The 27,963-nt window shown below is 37.3% G+C and overlaps 1 protein-coding gene across 6 annotated transcripts in view; it reads right to left on the minus strand.

The window, feature by feature from the left end:
- Kiz (kizuna centrosomal protein) overlaps positions 1-27,963 on the minus strand; it is a 111,963-nt gene that overhangs the window by 41,091 nt on the left and 42,909 nt on the right. The window lies entirely within an intron of this gene.

Consider the following 27,963-nt stretch of genomic DNA (forward strand, 5'->3'; position numbering starts at 1 on the left):
AGTAATTCTAAAGTGCAGTCCTGCACTTTGGAAATACCATATAATCAGTTTCCTACATATCATTAAGAGAAATAGATCATATTTCCATCTCAACAACAGCCTTTTTGTTATACTTTTATAAATAAAACTGTGGTCTACTAATAATTTTTAAAATTAAGATATTATTAAGAAAGAGCTAAAAAGAAAATCTATATTGCTGCACAGAGTGTTTTGTTAAACTAAAATGAACCAATACCCTTGGTATTCATTCTATCACTTGAGTCACACCCTCAGCCCAGAAATGGTAAAACTGTTTTTAACAGATACAGAGGTTTTTTGCTTTTTGTTTTGTCGGGACTGGGGTTTGAAACTCAGTGCTTGCTTGAGTCACATCTCCAGTCCATTTTGCTCTGGTTATTTTGGAGATGGGGGTCTCATGAACTATTTGTGTGGGCTGGCCTTCCCAATCTTAGCTCCCAAGTAACTAGCATTATAGGCATGAGTCACCAGCTAGCTCCTGGCAGTTTCAATTTTGTAGAATGAAAAAGTTCTGGATACATGTTGAGAAACAATGTGAGTACCCTAACACTACTGAACCATACAATTTTTTTTTTTCCAGTACTAGGGCTTAAACTCAGGGCCTACACCTTGAGCCACTCCACCAGCCCTTTTTTTTGATGGATTGTTTTAAGATAGCATCTCAAGAACTATTTGCCCAGGCTGACTTTGAACCTCAATCCTCCTGATCTCTGCCTCCTGAGTAGCTAGGATTACAGGCTTGAACAACCAGAGTATGGCATTCTTTAGTTGTTTAGTTCTTTTTAGCTCTTTGTATATTCTGGATATTAATTCCAGAATAGGTTTTATTATTAATTAAAACCAGCTGGCTAAGATTTTCTCCCATTCTGTAGGTTGTAGTAAGAGTTTCTTTTGATGTAGAGAAATTTTTTAATCTACTTCAGTCCCATTTGTTAATTCTTACTCTTATTTCCTGGGCAATTGGAGTCCTGTTCAGATAATAATTACCTATGCCTATATATTCCAATTTTCCATATTTTTTCCTGTAATAATTTCAAGTCTTACATTAATATCTTTGATCCATTTAGAGTTAATTTTTGTACAGGTAAGAGATAGAGGTCTAGTTTCAGTCTTCTACATGTAGATAGAGCTTCCCCAGCAAAAGTCACTGTTTTATAAACCCAAATTAATGACAGCCTAGGTTAGTAATGACTATACCTTGTGAAAATTGCATAATGGTATATTTTAATACTGAAGGCATCAATCTGACAAGGTTTAGATCTACAGATTAGTCTCAGCATCATGATAGTAATGTCTGCCACTGACTTTGAAATGCATAGAAATGAGAAATGGGTAGATGCATGGAAGGATGGACAAGAAAAATGAGAGTACAATAAAACATCAAGGGTAGAATCTGAGTAGTGGGTATACGAACATTCACTATATAGCTCCTTTTCACTTTTATGTAGGTTTGTAATTTTTTATAATAAAATGTCTGGGAGAAAATTAACTCTATATACAACTCAGAATCTTCTTTAATAAGTTTTAATTATTATAGCCTTTGATCAACCCAAGCCTAGTTTTTCCCATTTCAATAAAATGGGGAAAGTCATTGGAATCCTTTATTTTAAAGCTTCAAAGGATGATTTTTAAATTTCTGACTTATTTGATAGAAAGCCTCTTCATCAACTTGGTTCCTACCACACCTCAATGCTGTTCTAAAACACCACCCAATTCCTTTGTACTGACTTTAGGTAAATGAAGCAACAGTTGCATCTGTGTTTGGTTTCTCATTAGATTTCTCTACTGGGAAAATGCACTGACTGCTCATCAGCAAATTCTAATTCCATTCATCAGGCATGTATCTTATAATAAATAAGTCAATTGTGTCTCTGCCTTAAAAGAAAGCTTAATTAGGATGAATTAAATTATGTAAGTTAGTAATACACAGTATGAGAGAACATTCTCTCTGGTGACTAATCCATGTGATTTTCTGTAGAAGCAAAGCCAAGGTGAGATTCCAGTTACTATTACTTCAGCCAACTGCAACTACCCTCAGGTCCTGGCATGAAAGAATTAGCTGAGATTTCTTCTAATTATTATATTTATTTCCCACAAAAGAACAAAATCAATTAACTGGCTTGCTCAAGGTCTTATAGCAAATGAGCTATTAAAGGAGGCACTGTATCTAGTATTTGTGACTTCTGAGCAGTTAAGCCATCCTTCAAACACAAAACCTAGATTTCTTGAAGATTTATTTCAAGACAGATGGAGAAAGAAAGTCCTTGACAGATTCATAATATGATTGCATTATTGGGAGATGATGAAAAGTAGGAAGTGGGGCCTACTTGAAGGAACAGGTCACTGAGGATATATCCTTGGGGGCTATATCTTGCCCTGGCCCCTTCCTATATTCCCTGTTTTCTCCCTCCCTTCTTCCTCCCCTCCTTCCCTCCCTCCCTCTCTTCCTTCCCTCCTTCCTCTCTTCCTTCCTCCTCTCCTCTTCCCTCCTCTCCTCCTTCCTCCTCTTCTTCTTTTTGTGGTACTGGGGCTTGAACTCAGGACCCCACACTTGCTAGACAGGCACTCTACCACTTGAGTCACTCCACCAGCCCTTTTGTATTGGGTGTTTTTGAGATAGGGTATCACAAAATATTTGCTCTGGCTGCCTTTGAACCCCAAAACTCCTCAGTAGCTAGGATTACAGGTATGAGCCACCAGTGCCTGGCCTTGTTATCTACTTCTTAAAAGCCATGATGTGAACTGCTCTGCACACCATGATGGACTAACATCCCTGAAACTGAGCCAAAATAAATCTTTTTTCCCCTTAAGTTGTTTCTTTATTTTATCATTTTATTGTTTTTCACATTTACTCACATGTATATACATTGTTTGGGCCACCTCCACCCCCCCCCCTTAAGTTATTGCTGTCAGGTATTTTGGTCACAACTATGCAAAAGTAACTAGCACACATACCAAACCAGAAAAGGTATAAAGTGGTACAAAGAACTGAAAGGAGTTCTGTTTACTTGATAATTGGAAACTATGCAACATCAATGCCATATAGGGGAAAAAAAAATCCCCAAAAACAACTTTGATGTCAGATAATTTACATAATCCCTTAACTAAAAACATAATTAAAACTACTTTAAATCAACTATAATTAATTTCTTACACTTGAAAAGGCTTCTAATCAGAAAACTAGCACTTAAACAAGTACATAGCATTTCCTAACTATAACTGATTTACAACAGATTGACAATTTGACCCGTTTTAAATGCAGACAAAGCAACAAATATCCCGAATTTTATTCTGAACACAGGCAGAATAAAAGTTTTTGAGTACTTTAATCCAAACAATATAAAGATGACTCAATTTTTCTGCCTAAGTTTAACGATCTAATAATTATATCTGAAAATAGCCACTAATAGGGACTATTAATTACACCTGGAAAAAATGAAGGATACTCTCATATTTTCTATGTATAATAAAACTATTTAATGTTAAAATATGTTTTCCCAAAGGCAATAATGAGCAAAACTTTAATTACCCAAATAATATGAATCATATTTAAACAACTCATAATTATTTAAAATATAATAATAATGGAGCCTTTCATACAAAGGTCTTTAAACACTTAATCCTTGGTATAACATAAATCAATAATGATGACAGCAGTGATTTTGTCCATCTTTCTCTTAAGATGCTTCATTTTGTGAGCAGGAATTTGAAATCTTTACATTATCTTCTTAGAATATGCTCTGAGGCAGGTATCCCACTTCACAGTAGAAATTAGAAAGACAGATATGACTGCTGTGGTTTGGTCATGGGCAGGAATATAGTCACACCAATTGGGGCCTTATTCAACAGATTTTAAGGATTTCATAAGATGCTAAAGTCTTTCTGCCTTGTCTGTCTTAAAATTTTATGACATTAGTTATTAACCATTGAAGTACAAAAGTAGATTATTCTCTCCAAGTTAGTATCTCTGGATTGGTTCATCAAGTTGGCTGGTTGACTGAGCCTTTCGGAATATCACAGAGCAGAGAGGAATATCTCATTGAGGGGAGTTCTCTGCAAGAACTTCTGTTGAAGGTGGGATAAACCAGATAGCTGGAAAAAGCGGGGTTAGGGGAGCCTGGTAATTAAAAGCCATTAGAAAGAATCTGTATTTCAAAACCTGGCTACTTGTTTCTCAAAGGTCACAAACACTTGGCTTATTTTCCATGGCTAGAGAGTTAGCCAGTGACAATCAGTGTGTATAAAATAGCATCTCTAGCGACAACAGGTACAGCAATTCTAATTGTAATAGAATGAAGTGCTGGCCGTAGATACCATGTCTCTTTTCTTTATCTAGCTTTAAAAAATGACTGTAGTAAAGAAAAAGTCCTGAAGACTAGATAATAATTTTAAAATTTCTGTTGGTCATAAGGATCATTTCATATGGAAGACTGATTTATATATATAAAACTGTAGATCAATAGTCAAGTAAAATACAAACTTTCATAATGGAAATCAATGTCCTATTATGTACGCTGAGAAACCCATCATTAGTAGTAGGTATAGACTTCATATCTATCACCTACAATATCAGTTTGGCAGTTCGGGTGAAGAGTCACATAATGAATCATTTAGGATTACAAGTCAGTTTGCACAGTGAATTAAATGCATATATGCTTTTCATGTCACAAAGTAGAACTGTTGCTTATGCCAAGTAGTATATACAGAAAAAAAGTGAGAAAAAAGCAAAAGAGATTTGGTTAAAGAGCCTTGCAACATATCAACCAAATAACTTAGAAAGACTCCTCCCCCAAGCTACCTTTTTCCATAACCTTGCGCAGGAGTACTTTAAGACTGCAATTTTTATTCCGTGTAATAAAAATGTGAAAGAAAGTTGAAAAGCTACTGACTGGAAAGGTCATTTCTAGCATCCTTCATAGTTCAGAGATCACTAGTGCAGATGCAGAAAGTAATGTAAAATGGAACCACCTAATGTAATATAGTTTGCTGTGTCAAGGTCTTTTTAGAAACTATTATTCTGACTTCCACACATTCTGTGATGAATTCAATATATACTAAATGTAAGTTAAATTTTACTCTAAAGAAAATGTAGTTATTTTCCCTATTTATACTTGTAACATAAAACAGTTTAAATGGCACATGAAAGGTGGATATGGTTAGATGTAAGCTGAGCAGATCCAAATACTTTCAGCCACATAAGACCCATCATATAGGCTTTCATAGGTAAGCACCTTTTTACTACTTCTGGGTAATAATTTCTTCTCTATTAGCAAATTGTGTGGATATATTTTAATAGGAGGAAATATGCTCAGTACTCCCCCAAGAAATTAGAGTTAGGACAATGGAAACATTTATGTAATATGTATTTGGCACCTACTAGGTGCCAGTACACATTACACATTACATATTTGTGATCCAGATGCTGCAAAGCTTCTGAGGCCATGATGAGAAACTCAGACCAGCTAAAAAAGTAGATGGAAAGTATAGAATGGGTTTCTGACTGATGTAGCAAGGAGGTCCAAGAATCTTGGACCGTATGTTCCGCTAACCCTGAAAACCACTAGCCTTCTTTCACCCCAACTTTATGGTCATTTAATGCATAATTTGGGGTGATAGCTTTCAAATTAAAGAGAACAGAGTCCCCTTAAGGGCTCATTAAAGCCCAGATGGCTGGGTCCCACTTTTAGAATTCCTGAGTCAATGGGTCTGGGGTGGGAGTCTGAGAATGTACATTTCTAATAATCTCCCAGAATCTTGTTGATGTTGTTGGTCCAGAGATCACACTTGGATAGCCAGCTTTAAACTGGGGGGTCTGTATTTAGGGTGAACTAGAGGCTTGAACCTATCAAGGACCTCCCTCTAGCTGGTGGCTATGCTGGATAGATATATCCTAGATTGTTTACCTGGACATATGGATATACAAATCAAAGGCTACACCTCCCTGCCCCTCCCCACCAAAGTAAGCCTTTTATATATCTTTAGTTCATGTACAAATCTAGATCTCTTAAACACTGTTACTAGCAGAGGTTGAGTGGGAAATCCTCTTAACAATTAAAAACAAACACATTTACAAACCAATAGATGGGGAAGTTCATAAGAAGCTAAATTGAGAACTACAAGTATCTCCCTCTGTTCTAGTGGTATGGATTGGATGGACTAGTGTGGGTTTTTTTGTTTTTGTTTTGATTTTTTGCCACTTTGCAATCTTTTGATTTTGAAGCACCGACAACAAGAATGGCCATCTCACCACAGCAGTTATTTCATGCCAGTAATACCTGACTTGCTTCACTGCTGCTGCCCCCAGCTAAGAGACTGGCAAGCTAGTGAAGGACAGCTGCTCAGCAAGTTTCAAGGTCTTCTCTCAGAATGTCACTCTGATTACAGAGCCTATAAAATAAAGCAGGTGCTGCCAGAGATGTTTATTTAAGCACAGACTGCCAGCTTCTAGAAGCTATGGAGGTTCTTTGTGGTTTATTGAAATATATCTGTAATATAAACTGGATATAAGAATCCAGCAACTATACTGTCTCTTAACAAAGATGTAAAACAGAGTAGTCTGAAAAACTTGTTTGTGGGTTTGTGGCAGTTTTAAATCCATCCTAGGAAGTAACTTTTAACTCTTTGATGACTTTAATGATGTTCAAATACATATCTGGGCCATCTCATTTCACATTCCACATAACTGATAGGAATGCTAAATAATCTTAACAGCTGAAAAGGCTAATCAAAGTTAGATCTTACAACTTATATGAAATTTACTTAAATTGTCACTGCTAAGAAATTAAAAACTTCTGGCTGAAGTATAGGTTACATCCTCTATTTCTAAATATACAAAAATCATTATTATATTTCCCATTCAGATCCCACTGCTATAAAATTTTCTTTATTCTTAATGAGAACAGGAAGGTGTAGAAACAGAAAGGTGTCTAATTTACTCAGTAAGAGAATCTAACAATTTGGCCACTGTTTTTGGTTAGGTCTGTTATTGTATCACAATAGCTTCTAAACACATTGGGTACTTAACTATCTTTAAAAAAATGTCAAGGGGTGGGAGTGTGATTCAAAACTGTTATGGGAGAAGATATCAAAGACTAAATAGTGTTTCTACATTAGAGGAACTGATTACTTCACAGTTGGGAATATTCAACACATATCCTAAAAAGAAAAAGAATATAATTTATAAAGCAATATGTTAATTTGCAAAGTATTTCCCATTGGTAATTAGCACTAGATTTGGGTAAGTTATGGAATCTATTTGATGGCCACTTGCTTAATACCACAAAGATAAAGGAGACAAGATCTGTCTGTTGGAGTGTAAGGAACAACTGCAGATTCAGGCTACCCCCACTCTAAAGTAGATCTTTATATAAAAGGACCAACCAGATTTATACTCTATTCTTCTTCTTCTTCTTCTTTTTTTCTTTTTTCTGTGTGTGGCAGTACTGGGGTTTGAACTCAGGGCCTTGTGCTTAGTAGGCAGCACCAGTAGGTACTGGTGCTCCAGCTCCAGCCGGCTCCTAACTCCAGCCAAGTTCTAACGACCTAGTATTAGGTCCTTTATCCTGAGCTCTGCTGCCTTAATCCTTCCAGATTCTAGGCCTGTCTGACTCATTGTACCTATGAATATCTCTTGCTGCCTAGGCAAAGTCTGGATCTCAATTCTTATAGAAGGCTTTATTGAATTACCACTTAATTCCAAGAACTCTCCCTTCAGAAGAGGAAGATGATTCCTCCAGTGATAAGTCAATTTCAGAGCAGGAAAGGACAGTACATAATCAATGATAAGAGCCACCAGGCAGCCATCAACCTATTAGGAATTATGAAGAGGTAAAGAGACAAGGATTTCCCTGGACTCTGGATAGGTCTGTCTACAGGGGAAGAACTTTAGGCAGCCATGTTTTAGATTAGGGGGTGGTGAGAAGAGATGACATTTGAAGCTAAGGACTGGCATAGGCAAAGGTGACAGGGAATGGCAGGGTAAGAGGGGTATGGGGACCAGCAGGGGAGACAAGTTTAGCTGAATGGGGGTTGGTGGTAGTGGTAATGAGGCAGATTAGATGCTAGGGAAAACTGAGGACTTTTAAAAACTATACAGACAGACTGATTTAGAGCACCCCTCCCTTACCACTCCTTTAAATTAGAGTGGAAATTTCCTCTCAGGGACTTAGGGTACCTGAGAACTAGCATAGGTGTATGCATGAGTCCACCCAGATCCTCCCTCTGGTCCCACCTCCAAGTTAAGGATGATATAAAAACTATTCCCCTCCCCCCAGGCTGCACTTCCATTTCACCTGGCAGAGACCACACCCATAATCTCCTTCCCCTTTTCTTATAACAAAACTCATTAATTCCCTCACTGCATTCATGTTTTCTGTTTGATTCTTCCTGTCAGAGCACAAAGACCAAAATCTCCTGTTTAGAGACTTCATCAGTAATCAGATAGTAGAAAGAGGCAATCAAGTTCCACAAAACTTTGGAGCGAATACAGCAATAAATTCATGGATTTCTGAGCCATTGGTATCTTCCTGAAAGCAGTGTTTTCAACAAGGTTTAGCCTACAAAGTCAGAATTGGCGCGGAGAACCTGAGTCTGGTGCTCTAGATAACAAAGAAAAACAGGTTAAGTATGAGAGGGAAGTGGGGTAGGAAGAAGTCATATACTGCCTAAAGAAAGGGAATCCTGACGAATTTGGGCTGACTGCTGGTGATGTATAGTTAGGAGCTGTAAAGACAGACAGACTAAAGGCTTCCTGAGAACAGAAATGGAACTTCTGAATTTTTACTTTACTTTGAGTTTCTCACAGCACTCAGAACAATGCTAACCATATAACCTAATGACACTAGGTGTGGAAAGACTGGCCAAGGTTTAAATCCAGATAAAAGAAATTCATATGACAAACCTATTTTTCCAGTATATGTTGTCTATGGTAGTTGTATCAGTCCAGGGCTTCCTATGATCTTGACCCATGTGATCAAGAAGGTGGCTACAACTGTCTGCACCAAGCTGATGATCTACTCCAGGTGAACTCAGAATTTTCTCTGATTAAAACATTAGTTGGTCTATGTTGAGGAATTCTAACAGTACTCTTCCCACATGATACCAGACTTTAGTTCATAAAATATTCATCAGTTCTTTTGCTGAAAATAACTCTACTAAAGACTTAAATTCTGTATGGAGCTAAATATTAAAGACCACCATCTTTATATTTAAGTGGTTTTATATATATATATATGTGTATATACACATATATATCGGGGGGAGAGGGAGACAGGGAGAGAGGGAGATGAAAACACTTTAACTTTTAGAATTCAAGAGCTCAATTTCTTTCATCATCTATGTGCATTTTTACCAAAATATTTCCAGCTGGAAGAAATTCGCCTGGGGAACCTATGTCCAGTCTTCTCTGGAAACCTGTCAAGTCAGTCCTACCATCATCTCATTCTCTGTGAAGTCTAGCAAGTGGACAAATCTGCTGAATGACCAGCAATCTCTAGAAACACAAATGGCACTTTGAAGAGGTATATTTTATTTTATCCAGCAGTAGTTAAAACAAGTTTAAAATAACTGCTTTCTACTTCATTTTCATCTTTCAGTCACACATAATTTAGGAAATAATTTAAAAGAAAACAACTTCACTCCAAGCTATTGTGAACACTTAAATTAAGGAAAAAATCATAGAGAGAAAAAATCATAGAGAGAAAAAATCAAAGAGAGAAAAGGTACTATGCTTTTTCTTTAAGGACTGAAAACTAAAACATTTTTTTAATAGTTGGCAAAATTATAAAAAGCCCCTGTATAAAGGACTACTAAAATTTTCCTCAACCATACCAAATAACTTTTGCATGTTCGTGTGAGTGTTATCTTTTGGGGGAACTTAAATTTTATGCTTCAGTTGCAGCCCAATATGCTTGGCTAGTAGTTTTATTTTTTTCTAGGGAAAAACAGTCTCAAAACTGTGTGATAATTACTGATCATAGTGATGAGTTCAATTATATAATGTTATCTCTTAAAAGTTTTATAAACTATTTTTACTGTAGTTTTAATGAGACTAAAGAGTCATAAAACACATCTAGACCAAACTTCTAGGGAAGGAAACTATATTCCAAAATGAACAACAAAAATAGACACCATTCAAAGAGGTGGCCCGTGGTGATAAGCAAGTAATTTAGCAACAACCCATAGTAGAAGTGGGAAAGGGGCAAGGAAAATGACCTACACTTCTAATTCAATGCCTGCTACAAACTGTCAGGGAAACTCACTTTCTACCTGATCACAAAGTTGGCCATCTTCCTTCTGTGTTCTGCTCCTAGGAACTGTGGCTTCCCTTCCAATCTGAGTGTTCTTCCCTCTATCCCCATAGCTGCCATGATCACCAATGGGTAAGGCTGAGGAGGGAACAGGATCAGTCTCTGCTCTCTTTAGATGTTGGTCTTGGAATGATTCTCAACAAGAAGGGAAGATTTGGGGGTAGAAAGACTAGAATGTTCTCCATAAGGGAGCTCTGGGCTGACTAATAAATGGTCAGTTCAATCTCACAGAGGCAAAACCCAAAAGCTTATTGAGAAGCTTTGATCTGTGGCTACATGCTTTTTGTTTGTTTGTTTTAACAAAGAAACAAATTAAAATAAACTTGGACAAATTCATATACTAAACTCCTCTTCAGGTGTTAAATCCAAGGTGAATTCTTTTCTAGGTGTTTTTTTTCCCTTTTGTTCTTTTTTGGCACATGTGCACAGATACACGAAAGCAAAATGCACACAGACCTCCTTACTTCATAATCATTTAAATTGTTATATCATGATAATTTCTTTTGCCTCAGTGAGGTTGAGCTAAAAGATCCAGCTGCTGCCTCAAAATTTTTGAAGGTTGAAAAAAACCAAAAAATAATCTGTGGCTTCTTGGAATCCCAAAGACTCTACCTTGGAGTACCTCCCCTGGAATGCCAGGCCACTGTGCTTTTCTTCACAGTTTCAAAACAACAAGTTGATGTTATTTCCTGGGGAGCTTCAAGTACCCTTCAGTCCTATGCATTCGATTCTCTTAACACTTCTTAAAATAATAATATTTACTTAGAAACAATTATGTCTAGCTTCCTTCTGTCTGTCATGTCCATTACTTGTAGACTGCAGGGTCATCTTAAGTTATAATTTCCATCCTGACTACTCTTAGCAACCAATACAATTCTTTTTGCTTCACAAACAACATCACTAATTTCAGTGGTTAGTACAGGGCCTTTCATGGACACAATAAAAATCTGGTGAATAAATTAACAAATGTTTTCTGATGGAAAAATAGTGGAATTGGTGATGAGGTGGTCATTAAAAATGTCCCTAATTTTTTATTTCCATTCCAACCAAGCATTCTATCGATTTTCATTTATTTAACACAGATGAATTACAATCTTTCTTCCACACTGTACTCAGGACCTTCTGATTTCCTTTGCTGTGCCCCTACCTCCCCTTGCCAGCTCACTATCTTACACTGTGTTTAAAACTCACTGCAGGACAATGCTGAGCATCTGAAACTTTTACATGTAATTCCAGCTTTATACTAGAAAAGGATAACTTCCATCTATTGTCCCATAGGGCAATCTAAATAAAAGAAGATTTTGTGCTTCAAACTAGTAATATTTGTTCTGGATAGAAAAAATTACTTTTAAAACTATCAACTTCTGGGTCTGGATTTTTATACTTAATTCCCTGCCCCCCGCCCCCCACAGTTTGTTGATTACAATTAACAACATTCAAAAAACAAAAAACTCCTAGGTGCTGGCTAGCAAGTGTGAAGCACTGAGTTCAAATGCCAGTTACTCCCCCCCCACCCCACCCCCTGCAAATCTATCTATCTATCTAATGAACCAAAGTAGATTATTGTCAGTCAAAACATGAGATGTTAATTCAATCTGTGTGGCATACTGGTTATCTAAAGCTATTTAGCACCTATATATACCAGGTTAAGAGAAAATCTCTAGTGACCTCCCACCCACAGGTACATAAATACAACTGAGACCATCCATCCTTAAGGATGCAAATTAAGATTTAAACAGTATAACAATCAGCTAGAGCTAATCCTTTTACAGAGGTGTACATGGCTATTGAGAACTGAATTCTGGGCAGTTAGCTTTTGTTAAGTAGCATTGCAGACAAATTTCACTCAAGAGGAAATGCCTAGCCCCCAACTCTGAGGACTATTGAGAAAATAGTTTAGTAAAGCCAGTGCAACTTGTTTGTTTTGATATTGAATTTCTTGGCCATAAATCCAAGCATGTAAATAAACCACATCAAGAATTAATGCCCTGGGAAAATAAACTGGACACAACTATTTCAAGCCTGGAACAGCTGTATGTGAGGCCACAGTGAAGTTTGTATACAGGGTTTTGTATGCTACACAAAACGATTATAGAAAGGACAAACACATACATAGTTAAACAGTATTTTTCTTTTAACTGGCTGTCTTACAAAACCTGTATTTTGGTGGCTACCTCAGTCCCCATTGTGCAGCCCCCTGGGTGGTCCCTTCTAGGGGGCCACTTGAAGGGAACACAATGCCCAGAAGGAGGGAAGGAAGGGACAGCAACACAAAGGCCAACTGAGCAGGGCGGTCTGTGGCAAGCTGCAGACTAGAGGTCAGCAAACAACGCTGCTTCTCTTTACCCAGGAAACAAGAGCTCCTTCTCTTTACCTGGAAACAGTGTGATTAAACTGACAGCCTGAATTATGGGCTACATTTTGTAGGGTACCGTCTGTTTGTGCTAAGGTCCTCTTCATTGTAGCATAGACTGCACAAGCAAACTCTCACTTTCCCCCCATTTTGGCCTCTGAATAGACCTCATCATTCTGTTCCATTCTCATAACCAGTCCCCTCCCATACCACTTTTTTTTTTTTTAAGTTTGTTAATGAGGAACTGGAAGGCCTGGGAGAATTTATAATAGATGTTTCCCTCCACCCTTAAACAGAGATAAACAGCCTGAACCCACCACATGTTTCCAGTAGCCAAAAATCATTAGTGACGGCTGCAGATGTACTTTAAGGAATGGATAAGTGTTCTCTAACCAATTACTCTTTGATAATTCTATGGATTCCACACTTAATGCACAGGTTGACAAAAATCTTCCTGGCTAGGAGGTGAAGATTAGAAAAATTTACTGTTGTTTCACTGGTTTCTTTTAAACTAGCACTGACACATTAGTAGAGAGGTAAAATCATTAGGGTGCTGGCTGAATTTTCATCTGAAATGTATAAATGGATCTCTAGAGTATAGACAGCCTAAAGTAATCTTGGTTTAAATATGTGCTGAAAAGAAGAGTATGGAGGATAAATGTTATAACATACAATTTTATACCTTTCTCAAATTTATATAATCAGTTCCCACATTTTGGAAAAGTTTTAAAATACTATAGGCATATTATTTAAAATATTCATTAGCCATTATTATAATCAGCTTTATGATTAAAGTTTAGAGGGTGCTTGTGGTAAAAAAGACATCTGATATTATAAAGGTAGTGTAAGAGATGCCTAAACTGCTTTTGCTAAAAATCACTCCTTATCTGGGCCCACAAATTAACTAAAAACAGGAGAAAAGCTTGGTATCTTTGTCTCCAGTTTGTACCTACTGTCCTTTGCTCTGCGCCATTCTCTCCTGCAGCTACCTTGGAATCAAGAAAGGATAGGACTGATGGATAACATCTTTATAAAAAGGAACTGAAACTACCCCTAAGGAATAGCAGAGTCTTATAGAACAGACCACACTCCCCAAATAAGGACAATTATCTATCATGATCAGGCTGCACTCTGGAGCAGGAGTAATCGGATTGCTCTCATCAAGTGCTGACAGTGATAACAACTTCTCCAGAGCCCTCAGAGAACTAGAATGAGATAATGACCAACCAAGCCACACTTGTGACTGAACTGTTCACTATGCATATCTTTCACCTCCTACCCTAATTATTCTTTGTCTATTTAAAGCTAAAGCTCATGTCTGTACCCTAAAGATGGCTGAAGATGGGCTGGGTACTTATTTTGCCTCTTCCCAAGGCATGTCCTGGACTGTGTAATCAATCTCCTTTCTCTTTCTTTAGTGTATAGGGGTGAGTGGCCAGACCTGACATACAAAAGCCCAGGAATTTGAGTATGGGGTCCAAAACTTCAGTTTCAGTCGAATCTTGCTGAGGTTTAAAGACTGATAATAGTAGTATAAAATAAGCATCAGATTTTTCTATACATATATGTGTGTATATATATATGTGTGTGTGTGTGTGTACACATATATATGTATGTGTGTGTATAAGAAAGGAGACAAAGAGGTTTAGAATGGAGTTATAATTCTTGAGGAGATCCAGGGAAAAGAGAAACCACAAGGCATGATGGGATTGTGGATAGGCTTACTGAGGGCTCAGGGAATATTTAAGACCCTAAAATAAGCCAGGTATGGTGGCTCACATCTGTAATTTCAGCTCTGGGGAGGCAGAGGCAGAAGGATATCCTGAATTCAAGATAGCCTGAACTACACAGTGAGACTTTGTCTCAAAACAAAACACCAAGACCCTGAAATAAGTTGGCATGTCATTTCTCCAAGGAAAGTGAGTTTCCATGGAAGCCAATTAACTCTGATGAATGGGACTGGGGTCTAATGCAGAGTCTCATCTTCCACTGAGGGGGAGCTCAGATGAGTAGTACTGTTCTGTAGGATGAGTAGGTCCTCCCTGTGTTCTGACTGTGTTCTGGGTCTACCTCTAGGATAACAATGAAAAGGGAGCAGCAGTACCCAGGAAAGGTACCTTCCAAATGACTAAGTGCTTGGCTATTAACATTTGTGTTCTGAGTATGGCAGGAATCAAATATAGGACGGCTGAAGATTATACTAGTTTATGGCTGTACTCTTCAAAGAGTCAATATTGTATTAAACCAAAGAAGCTGAATCAATTTATTACTCAAATGCTCATTTACTTAAGTACTGGCACAAAAACAGATATGAAGACCAGTGGAACAGAACAGAGGACCCAGATAAGAATCCACACAGCTATGCCCACCTCATTTTTGACAAAAGGCGCCAAAAACATATGACGAAGAATAGACAGCCTCTTCAACAAATGTTGCTGGGAAAAGTGGTTATCTGCCTGCAGAAAACTGAAACTAGATCCTATCATCCTGTATTAGTATCAACTCAAAGTGGATTAAAGATCTTAATATCAGACCCAAAACTCTGAAGTTAGTACAAGAAAGAGCAGGAAATATTCTGGAAGCAATAGGGATAGGCAAAGACTTCCTCAATAGAACTCCAGCAGCCCAGCAACTAAGAGAAAGGATGGACAAAAGGGACTACATGAAATTAAAAAGCTTCTGCACAACAAAAGAAATGGTCTCTAAATTGAAGCGACCACCCACAGAGTGGGAGAAAATATTTGTGGGCTACACATCAGACAAAGGACTGATAACCAGAATACACAGGGAGTTCAAAAAACTAAACTCCCTCAAAATCAATGAACCAATAAAGAAGTGGGCAACTAAACTAAACAGAACTTTCAAAGGAAGAAATCCAAATGGCCAAAAAATACAAGAAAAAATGCTCACCATCCCTGGCCATAAAGGAAATGCAAATTAAAACCACACTAAGATTCCACCTCACTCTTATTAGAATAGCTATCATCAAAAACACCACCAACAACAAATGTTGGTGAGGATATGGGGAAAAAGGAACCCTCTATATACTGCTGGTAGGAATGTAAGCTAGTACAATCACTTTGAAAAACAGTATGAAGGCTTCTTAAAAAACTAAACATAGATTTGTCATATGATCCAGCAATACCATTCCTGGGGATATACCCAAAGGAATGCGACTCAGATTATTCCAAAGGCACCTGCACACCCATGTTTACTGCAGCACTATTTACAATAGCCAAGCTATGGAAACAGCCAAGATGCCCCATTACTGAGGAATGGATTAAGAAAATGTGGTATTTATACACAATGGAATTTTACTCAGCCACAAAGAAGAATGAAATTTTGTCTTTCGCAAGTAAATGGATGGAACTGGAGAACATCATCTTAAGCGAAGTTAGCCAGGATCAGAAGACCAAAAATTGTATGTTCTCCCTTATTTGTGGATTATAGACCTAAAACAAATGCAGTAATATTATTGGACATGGGTCACTCACTAAGGGGAGAATATGCATGGGAGGAAAAGGGAAAGGGAAGGAAACCTAACCTAAAACTTGAAAGTGGTTGATGTGCCCACTGTAGAGGAGCAAATAAAGTAATCTTAAACTGGCAGAGGCTACCATGGAAAGGTAACCATGAAGTAGTGAAGAGGTCTGGTAGAGATGAACCAATGAGGGTTGTAACACACATGTGCATGGAAGCAATGATAGGAATCTCTTTGCATAGCTATCTTTATCTCAAACTAGCAAAAATGCTATGTTTTTCATATTATCTCTTATGTCTTCTCTTCAACAAAATTGGAGAAGAGAGCAGAACAGGTTCTGCCTGGAAGTGAGGAGGCTGGGGAGCAGAGGGGAAAGGTGGCCCAAACAATGTATACACATATGAATAAATGTATAAACAATAAAAAAATGTTTTTAAAACTAAAAAAAAATGCTCATTTACCTAGGAAGTGCTCTAAGAGAAAGCTACAGACAAAAAGAAGAAATAGACAAATCATTAGTGATGAATAAATGATTGAATTATAGAAGACAGGCAAGATGCAAGCAAAAAAAAAAAAAAAGAAAAAGAAAAAAACAGTGAAAGCTAACTGGCTTTCCTAGATAAAGCCTCAGTATCAGAGTTCAGGGAATGTCAGCACATCCCAATTCTGAATAAGCACACTTTTCAAAACAATAGATGTTGATTCCAAGAATGTTCATGATTACACATGGAAGGATGTTCCTGAAACAACTATGTCCAACCCACGTCCATGGGATATATAGCCCCAGCTGATAAAGAACATCAGGGCTCATGACATAATATGGGAATGGGATTCGGCTGTTGTGGAAAGCAGTACTTTCCACAATTCAAGTGGCAGAACACTTGAATTCACAGAACTTTTTGCAAAATACCATGAAGTACGGATATATTCCACATTATGCAAATTAGAAAAAGTTTTCCTAGTAGACAATAAATATATGTATATAAATAAATCAAACCATTGCTACCCATGTTCATGGTCTTCTTTTAAAAAAATCTGTTAACACTAACAAGATCAGCTGCTTCTATTCTTATCATTATTCTTCATTTGGTTTTCTCATTTATTTTGTTATCTTCCAGTAACCAGCTATAGCAAGTAACAAAGATTTAATGAAATGATTTATTTTTCATTTAAAATATGATTTTATTTAATTTTTTATGGTGCTGGGATCAAACCCAGAGCCTTGCACATGCTAGACATAAATCCCCAGTCTTAATAAGATGATTTTTGACAAAATTCTCAAAATTACAAAGATTAATTTCCCTCAAAATTTAGGAACGACTACTTTGCTCAATCATAGAATAATTAATTTTACTAGACTGTAGTTAAGAATCACTGCAGAAAAGAAAACAAGCTCAAATCTAGCATTGTTATTAGCAGATTTAAACATAGTCAGGGCTTGTGGAATGGCTCAAGTGGTAGAGTGCCTGCCTAGCAAGCATAAGGCCCTAAATTCAAACCCCAGTACCACCACCACCAAAAAAAATCCCCCCCAAATAAAAAACATATATACTATCAAAATGGCAAGCAAATTAAAATGAATTTATACTGTCAAAGGAAAACAGAAGAAATAGACAGCTTTTGAAAGCCATTAAAGACAGAGGCTTCAGAATTGCTCCTCATTTCTCTTTTGTAGGTTAAGGTGATACTCTGTCTCCCAGACAGGACTCAAAAATGATGAGTTTTAGTACAGAAGTACAGTAAACACGTTCAGATCTCACTTGTTACTTAACTTTTAAGTTTTATCTTATCCACTTGGCCTATATACTCCTCTCTCACTACAGGGTAGTTTTCACACTCTACTCATCAAGTCTGAATGCTCTTTTTCAAATCCTGCCTTAAGATGAATTTGGTCTTTCCAGAGCCTCTCACCAATGTAAGTAAAAACGAGAATAAAAGGGAACATGTGCCATAAGGAACTAAAGAGGAATAAAATGGGCAACAAAAGGAAGACGTGAAGTCAGGGATGGAGAGGAAGAAAGTGGAGGAGGTGTTGTTTTCTTTCTCTCTCGCTCCTTGTTATTACCAAACCTAACTAGGGCTAACTGGGGGCAAATGGAGATTCAGAAAAGAGACAGGATAGACAGACAGACAGAAAGTGGGATCAGGTATGTTGAGTGCTAGGGTGGAGATACTAACCCTCACTGCTTCTTTTCTGTATCTTTATTCTTTAAGGCCTTACTCCTTTACAGTTCTTTAAAACCTTGCCTCTAAAGTCTTCTTTAAAACCTTGCTTAAAACCTCTTTCCTTAGACTCGCTCTGTCCCATGTTTTCTCTTAGCTGTTCCTTAGTTTAATCACTCTTAAAGTCTTTTGTCTCCAGGCTTGCACTGTCCCATCTCTCTTTAGCTTTCTTAAAGCCCCAGTGCTTAGACTTGCAAACAGCCATGCCTATAAACTGCATATGCACAACTCTTAAGGTCTTGGTCCTTAGACTTGCACTGTAAAGTTCTTTCTTTAGTTTTTCTTTAGTTTAGCTTTTCTAAGACCTACGTATAACGCTCTTTCTTTAGCTTAGCTTTTTTCTTTTTTTTTTTATTCATTTATTCACATGTGCATACATTGTTTGGGTTATTTCTCCCCCTTGCCCCCAGCTTAGCTTTTCTAAGGCCTACAGTTCTCGGTGCAGACTTTCTATCACCCCTCTTTAGCCACTCTTTTCCCTTCAGCAATTTTCTCTTCAGCAATTTTTTTCCCTTCAGTAATTCTTTTCCCTTCCAAAAGCTTCCCACACCAAAAAGCCCAAAGCCAAAGCCCAAAGTGAAAAACCCAAGTCAAAGTCAAAGCCAAAGCCAAAGGCAAAACCCAAAGTAAAAGCCAAAGGCAAAAGGCCTCTCTTCCTTCTGCAGGGGTCTTTTATAAACAGCTATAAGCAGGGTGGAGCAGCAGCTCCCTGGGGAGGGGCATGACCTTGTAACAGGAGAAACCTGTGTTTCTGCTTCTCTGAATGTAAACAACTTAGGAGAAGCAGTTGTTCTGCTTTTCCCTGTTTGTGGCCAGGGCTGTGCCTATCTTGGCCTACAGATGAAAGCAATTAAGCTCCATCTCGCCTTGCTTATATCCAGTTGTCACACGTTTTTCATAATCTGCTCTCCAAGGAAAGTGCTGTGATTTGCCACCCAGCCCACACCAAGTTCTATGTTTGTATGTGTGTGTGGGGGGGCAACTGCGTTTGAATGCAGGGCCTTGAGTTTGTTAGGCAAGGGCCCTACCACTTGAGCCATGCCCCTAGCCCTTTTTGCTTTACTTTATTTTCAGATAGTGTCTCATACTTTTGCCTGAGCTGGTCTGACTGATATCCCCCTACTTCTTCCTGAATACTGTGATTATAGGCATGTACCACCACACCACTAACTGATAGGAACACATACATGTTGTGGGGGCTCAAGGTATAGCATGGGATCCAGGTATAAACCAATGAAACACCCTCTTGCTATAGTGATTGTGTAGGGGTGGGCACATGATGTGGTCATAGCCAATGAGCGATTTTGATTCACAATGGCAGAATAAAGACCTCTGGCTATGTGCCTGAGAAATGAGCTGATCCAGAGGAAATGGAGATGAGAAATAGAAATCACAGCTCACAGGTGAGCTTTGGGAAAGCCAGCCTGAAGACTGTGGACCACTGGACTTCATTGGCATGTGCCAGTAGAGTTCCCTTTCCCTTAAATCAGTTCAAATAGGTTCTCCATTTTTACAACAGTAAGAGCCCTAAGAGTTACAAGAAAAAAATGAATTTTAAAAATAAGTGAAAAGTATAAAAATATACAACAATTTACTGTTTATGCATGCATTTTATTTTAAGCATACTATGCATTTGATTATAAAATAAGGATTACTTTGAACAGCAGGAAGAATATTTGGCATGTATGCTTTTAAAAATGGTCATTAAATGTACTCCCAGTATAGGAAGATTTCCAAGGACATTCATGAAAGGTATGACACCTACTATACAAACAAAGGTGCTCCTGCCTCTACAGGACAAGTATAACAGAACAACAGTATATGGTATTTAAGCTTTGGATTCAGGAGAATTTTCAAAATAAACAGACTTAGTGAGATATAATTCACATATCATAAAATTCACTAATTTAATGTGCACGTGTCTTTTTTTTTTTTTTTTTTTGGCAGTACTGGGGTTTGAACTCATGGCTTATCACTTGCTCTACCACTTGGGCTATGCCTCCAGACTTTGTGCTCTGGTTATTTGGGAGTCTCGTTTTTTTCCCAGGCACACCACCACACCCAGCTTTTTTCTGTTGAGATGAGGTATTGCGAACTTTTTTGCCCAGGCTGGCCTAGAACTGGGATCCTTCTAATCTCAGCCTCTCGCATAGCTGAGATGACAGTCTTGCGCTACTGCACCCAGTTATTGGTTGAGATGGGGTCTCAGGAACTTTTTTTCCCAGGCTGGCCTTGAACTGTGATCCTCCTGAACTCAGCCACCCAAGTAGTTAGGATTAAGTGTAAGCCACCTGTGTTGGGCTATGTCAATGGTTTTTATTAGTAACTCATTAAGCTGTGCAATCATCATACAATTTAATTTTAGAACATTTCCAAAAGGTGGTTTTGAAGTTTGTTTTAGCTTTTTTCTGATTATAAATGTAATACATTTTCATTATAGAAAACTTGAATGTGGCATTCTCATTTTAAAGTCACCAATGTGTCACATGTCAAGAATCTTCCTGGATGGAGTTCTGTCTTCACATCTAGCAACTCTGTTTCTTGCATCACAGACTCTTCTTTTTTTCTCTCATTTTGGGGATTGGACTAGATAGATATCATGCTCTACCACTGAAACTATACCATCAGCCTCACAAACTCTTCTTTTGACCAAGTTTAGTAACACTATGTTTGTCTATTCAATGTCTACATCACTTTTTCCTTTTCATGGAACCTCAAATTTGTTCAGTAATTAATCTCTCCTTCCTGTAACTTAGGGGAAAGTTAACGCCCTACCTTAGTCAGGAATACATTATGATTAGTCTTAGCCAGGGATCACAAATCATTTGTCTAAATCAGGGGTGACAAATCCAGCCACAGTCTGTTTTGTACAGTCCTTTAAGCTAAGAGTTAAAGTAAGAAGGGGTAAGAGAGAGAAGGAAAAAGAGAGAAAAGCCTAAAATATTTTTAACATTTGGCTGTTTACAGAAAAATCTTTTCTAAGCCAATTAAAATACGTATTGCCAGTGATTATCTTCAGAATGAGACTATGACCAAATTTTAATCAATGAGATGTGAGGGGAAGTTTAACTGAAGCCTTCCTTTGCTCCTAACAAAGACATTCAAGAAAAGAGAATCTCTTCTTATTAATGGAAGCTTGTAGTCTCGAGATAAGATCCTTGGTACTTATATTAGTTTGCTTGGAGTGCTATAACAAAACACTATAGAATAGGGAGCTTAAACAACACAAATCTATTTCTCACAGGCTATGAAGTCCAAAATCAAGGAGTCAGCCTATTTGGTACTTGGTAAGGACTTACTTCTAGGTGTATAAATAGCTATCTTCTTGTTATGTTTTCACATGGTAGAAAGGGAGAGCTCTCTTATTTCTCCTCTTATAAAAGCACTTAATCCATCATGAGGGCCTCACTCTTACGAACTCATCTAACCCTAATTAACTTTCAAAGGTTTTATTTCCAAATACTATCACATTAGGATTAAGACTTGAGTCCATAATAGCACTGCAGTTGCCATTTTACTCATGGTCTTAGGATGAGGTTGACAGAAAATGACAAAGCAGAGAAATAGAAGGGACTTGAGATTTTGTTGACAAAGTAAGTACCAACCAACAGCATGGCCTACTGTCTTTAGACTTAAGGCAATTTGATACAGTGTTCCTGTTATATGTAGCCAACAGCATTCTGATACATCAAAATACTTAACAGCTGAAAACTTAACAGTTCAAGGAGGTATGAAAATTAAGTTTGGAAAAAGAACTCTGGGGAAGGATTTTCATTAATTCTAATTTGTTTCTTTGAAAAGAATTTAAGTGGTATATTAAAATTATAAATGTGCATCCTAACACTGCCCTGTTCCCTTACCATGTCTCCTCTTCTTCTTTAAAAAAAAGAGTTAACAGCAGAATCCTTGCCCTTGGTGTGGCTTGGTCACCATGAAGCAGGATGGGGTGGCTGGCTGCTCATGTGATGGGGCTGGAGAGGTGAGGAAAAGACTGAATGCATCTGCTTGGCCTGTAGCAGTGCTATGTGCTGGGACAAGAGCTATTTATTCCTTTTGCTGGAGGAGCCAACAGTCCCCATGACAAACGTCATGGATGACTTTGTCTCTAGGCCTTTGCTTACAGTGCAGCTCTCCCCTGAAATCTGGAATCGTTAATCTTCACCCAACCAAGGCTATTTTAGTTATTTATCACTATGTCATAAAATAACCCAAATTTAGTGGCGTAAGCAAACATTAAACTTTTTTATAATGCTCATGGATGGCTTCTATGTGTCAGGAATTTAGACATGTGCATATCACTGAATAGGTGGCTTATCTCTTGTTCCACAACATCTGAGGCCTCAACCTGAACATCTGGGGGTGATTTGAAATGCTGGAAATAGTTTGATTTGGGGGTCCTACACTCACATCTGTGGCTTGAGCTGGGGTGACTTCAGGTTCTACTGGGGCTACTGACTGGAACACCTATCCAAGAGGCCTGTTTGCTATTAGGTTCATTTTCTTAGAAACCACCTCATGTTCCCTCTCCTACCTTACTTGGGTCTTTTTTTGGCAGTACTATGGTCTGAACTCAGGTTTTCACACTTGGTAGGCAGGTGCTCTACTACTTGAGTGACTCCGTTAGCCCCATTTTGTGTTGGGTATTTTTGAGATAGGGTCTCCAGAACTATTTGTCGAGCTGGCTTCAAACCAAAATCCTCCTGATCACTGCCTCCCAAGTAGCTAGGGTTACAGGTGTGAGCCACTGATGCTCAGCCTTTACTTGAGTCTTAAACAACTGACCTGACTGCCAGGGTCTCCTCTCTTAACTTCTGAAGTCATAGATAAATCTTCTTCACTCAAAATAAAGTACTCTTAGACCTCAAATGTATTTTGAAAGGAGTCTCCTTGTTACAGCTCTAGTAGGATTTGGCCTATTGGTTCCTACCCTGACAGAGGTAGAAGTCTGCTCCATTCTCTCTTTAAGCTTTCTGGTCTTTGTTCCTCTTTACCCTTCTTTCTACCTTCCTCCTCTACTCACCCTACATCATTTGTTTGGCTCCCAGAATGTTGGAATGAAGCACCTTAACATTCCATCAGAAGAGCTCCAAAATGCTGTAATTTATTTAAACATCAAATGACAAAAGGAATCTTAGGGAAGCAATGGCAAAATAGTTTTTAAAAATCTCCCAAAATTCCAAAGTGAAAGTGAGAGTGAGTGCACAAGAGACACAGAGAGAGAGAAATATGAAAGTGAGCATCTTGGAAACCAAGCCAAAAACTTGAGTTTTTGAGTTTGAAAATTAGGTAACAATTGACAACAGAAGTCTAAGAAAACAATAGATAGAAGATTTCAATATTCCACTTTCGATAATAGATAGACTAACCAGTCAGAAAATCAACAAAGAAACAAAGATCTTGAACAATGCTACAGACCTAATGGACCTAACGGACATAGGCAGAACACTGCACTCAACAGCAGTAAACAAAATATTCTCCAGAATGGACAATGTGTCATGTCACAAGACAAATCTCAACAAATTTTGAATACTCAAATCAATCAACCGCAGAAGAAATTAAAATGTGAATTAGAAACTATCTTGAGACAAATGAAAATATAACATACTAAAACATAAGGGATGCATCAAAAGCAGCACTGAGAGGTTTATAGCAATAAGTACCTATGTTAAAGAAGAACAAAAGCTCAATTCAATAATCTCACTAAGCCCAAAGTTAGTAAAAGGAAGGAAATAATAAACATTAGAGCATAAACAAATGATATAAAGAAGATAAACAGGAAAAACCAATGGCACTGAGAGCTGGGTTTAAAAAGATAAACATTTGGCAATAGGTAGATTAAAAAACAAGAGATGTCTGAGATGAACACACCAATTACTCTGATATGGTCACAACACATTGTATACATGTACTGAATATCATAACATGCTCTGTAAATATTAACAATGTGTGTCAATTAATAAAAATACTAAGATCAGGTATGGTGGTACGTGCCTATAAATCCAAGCTATGCAGAAGGTGGAGGGTGGGGTTAAAGGACAACCTGTGCCAAAAAAAGTTAGAAAGACCCCGTCTCAACCAACAAGCCAGGAGTGGTGGTACACAGCTGTAATCCCAGGTATGTGGAAGGCATTGGTAGGAGGATTGAGGTCTGAAGTCAACTCTGGGCAAAATCTCATGACCCAATATGAAAAATAACTAAAGCAAAAAAAAAAGGCTGGGGTGTGCTAGAGGTAGAGTGCTTGCCTAGCAAGTGCACAGCCCAGAATTCAAACTCCAGCACCACCAAAATAATTAAAAAATTAAAAAAAAAATTAAAAATCTGGGTATGATGGTTTATGCCTATGATCCCAGCACTCAGGAGACTGAGGTGGAAGGACTGATTCAAGGCCAGTCTAGGCTATATATAGAGACTCTTGTCAATAAATAAATAAATAAATAAATAAAATCATTAATAACTTTAAGTTATAATGCTACTTTTAAAGAGAAAAAAGAGAAGAAAGACACAAGTAAACTGAGTACAACTGATAACAGAGAAATACAAAGAATCGTAAGAAACAAGTACAAACAATTACACGTGAACCTAGAAGAAATGGATAAATTCCTAAAGACATACAATTTACCAAGACTAGTAAGGAAATAGTCAAAAACTTTCCATCAGAGAAAAGCTCAGGACCAAATGACTTTGCTAGTGATTTCTACCAAATATTTTAAGAATTAACACCAATCCTTGTCAAATTCTTCTAAACTAAAGACAGAAATATTTTCAAACTAATTTTCATTAAGCCAGCATTATCTTGATATCAGATGAAGACCACAAAAAAGGAAACTATAGAATAAAATTCTATAGTTTATATAGATTATAGATGCAAAAACTGTCAACTAAATACTAGCAAATCAAATTAAACAGCATACTACAAGGATCATACATGAAGACCAAGTGGGATTTATTCCTAGAATGCAAGGATAGTTCAACATGCAAAAATCAAATGTGATGCATCATATTAACAGAATGAAAGGGTAAAAAAAATCACATGATTATATCAATAGATGCAGATAAGGCATTTAACAAAATCCATTACCCTTTCATTATAAAAACTCTCAATAAACTAGGAATGAAGGAAACCATATCAACAAAATAAAGGTCATACATGGAAAAAACATGTTAATATTAAAACTCACTGGTGAAAATCTGAAAGGTTTTCTTTTAACAACTGGAACAAGGCAAAAAAAAAAAGGTCTATGTCTGCCATTTCTAGTCAATACAAGTCCTGGAAGTTCGAGTCAGAGCAATTAGGCAAGAAAAATAAATAAAAGTCATCCAAATTAGAAGAAATAAAACTGTTCATGTTTGCTGATGACACAAAGTTATATAGAGAAAATTCTAAAGACAACACACACTCACACAACATCAGGAGGTAAAAAGTCTTGTTCACTGAAAACTATAAAACATTGATGAAAAAATTAAAGAGGATACAAGCAAATGAAAAGACATTCCTGGTCATGGACTGGAACAGTCAATATTGTTAAAATGTCTTTAATAGCTATAGTGATCTTCAGATTCAATGAAATCCCCATCAAAAATTCAAAGGCATTTTTTACAGAAACAGAAAAACAATACTAAATCCACATGGAATCACTAAAAACCCCAAATGATTTTTTTTTTTGTAGCATTGGGTGGGGAGGGTTTGAACTCAGGGTCTCATGCTTGCTAAGCAGGCACTCTACCACTTGAGCCATTCTGCCCAACCCTGTCTTATGTTAGGTATTTTTGAGCTAGGGTTTCATGAATTTTCCCAGGCTGGCTGTGAAACTCAAAATCCTCCTGATCTCTGTCATCTGATTACAGATGTGAGCCACTGGTGCCCAGATGCAAACAACCCTAAGGACAAAGTTGGAAGCATCATATTTCCTAATTCCAAAATTACAAAGCTACTGTATGGTTCTGGCATGAAGATGGAACACAATAGAAAGCTAAGAAATACACACGCACAATTAAGATCAGTTCTGCTAAGAATACATAATGGGAAAGGGATATCTTTAACAAATGGTATTGGGAAAACTAGAATGAAATTGGATTCTTATATCATATAAGCAATCAATTAAAAATGAATTAAATAATGAAATGCAAAATTTCTACAAGAAAACATAGGGAAAAAGCTTCATGACATTGGTATTGGCAATGATTTCATGGATATGACACCAAAATCATAGGTAACAAGAACAAAACAGAAAAGTGGGACTACATCAAAACTAAAAAGCTTCTGTACAGCAAAAGATTCAATTGACAGAGTAAAAAGGCTGAATGGGAGAAAATTTGGGGTTAATTTCCAAAATATATAAGGAACATCTACAATTCAATACCAAAAAGCTAATAAGCCAATAAGGCAAAGGACTTGACGTTTTCTCAATGTCTCAAAAGACATACAAATGACCATCAGGTATAGTAAGTATACGTTATTTGTAGATTTATTACATGAAGTTTTTACCAAGCACAGTTAAATAATAAAAATAAATTTAAAAAATTCTTCATTTCTGCACACACATTATAACAGCCCAGTTGATGTGGGCTCTTAGTTCTGCCTTATTATGAATTGTGTTTAAACTGTTGTGTGATCTGTTGTTTCTCTGCCCTCAAATTTTGTGAAAATATGCCTCCTAAAAAGCAAATGGTGCCTCTAAAAGCAGAGTAAAAATGAACGTGCTTAATTTAAGTTATAAAGTGAAAATATTAGCTTTGTTGAAAGGCGGCCAGTCTTTAGCAGAAGTTGGGTGTCATTATAGGAAAAATGAATCAAGCATCTGCAGTACAGTACTGAACTCTATGCATCCTGAACATTACCTATTTTTCCTCAAGGGTGGTCTCCTTGGAACCACACCCATGGATACCAAAGGTCCACCCAACATGAAAATATGCTCAACAGAACTAACATTTAGGACACAATTAGAAGTAACTTCACACCTGTGAGGATGACTATTATCAAAGACAAAGTGAAGAAACTGGAAACACCACTGGGAAGGCAAAATGGCACAAAGCTATGGAAAACAATGTGGAGATCCCTTACAAAATTAAAAATAGAACTACCAAAAAATAAAAATAAAAAAGAACTACCATATGATCTAGCAATCCTACTACTGGGTATTTATCCAAAAGAAGTGAAATCAAGGTCTCAAAAAGATTTTAACACACTAATGCTCATTGCAGCACAATAGCCAAGAGGTCGATGCAATCTAAAGGTCCATCAATAGATGAATAGTTAAAAGAAAGTGTGGTACAGACTTATATTTGAATATTATTCAGCCTTAAGGGGAGGAATTCTGATATAGGTTACAGCATGGATTATTATACTAAGACATTATACTAAGTATAATAAGCCAGACATAAAAGTTTCTAGTGATCTTCAATAGAAACTTGGTGGTTCCTTTACCATGCCCAAACTAGTGGCATGAGGTCATCAAAGGTATTCATCATTTCTATTACAGTGGTTCCACCCTTTCCTTTCTATTCAGTGCTAGGGATTAAACTCAAGCCCTTATGTATGCTAAGTGTGTGCTCTTCCTCTGATCTATATCCCTAGCCTCAT

The sequence above is a fragment of the Castor canadensis genome, chromosome 5, assembly GCF_047511655.1.
Source record: "Castor canadensis chromosome 5, mCasCan1.hap1v2, whole genome shotgun sequence".
NCBI lineage: Eukaryota > Metazoa > Chordata > Mammalia > Rodentia > Castoridae > Castor > Castor canadensis.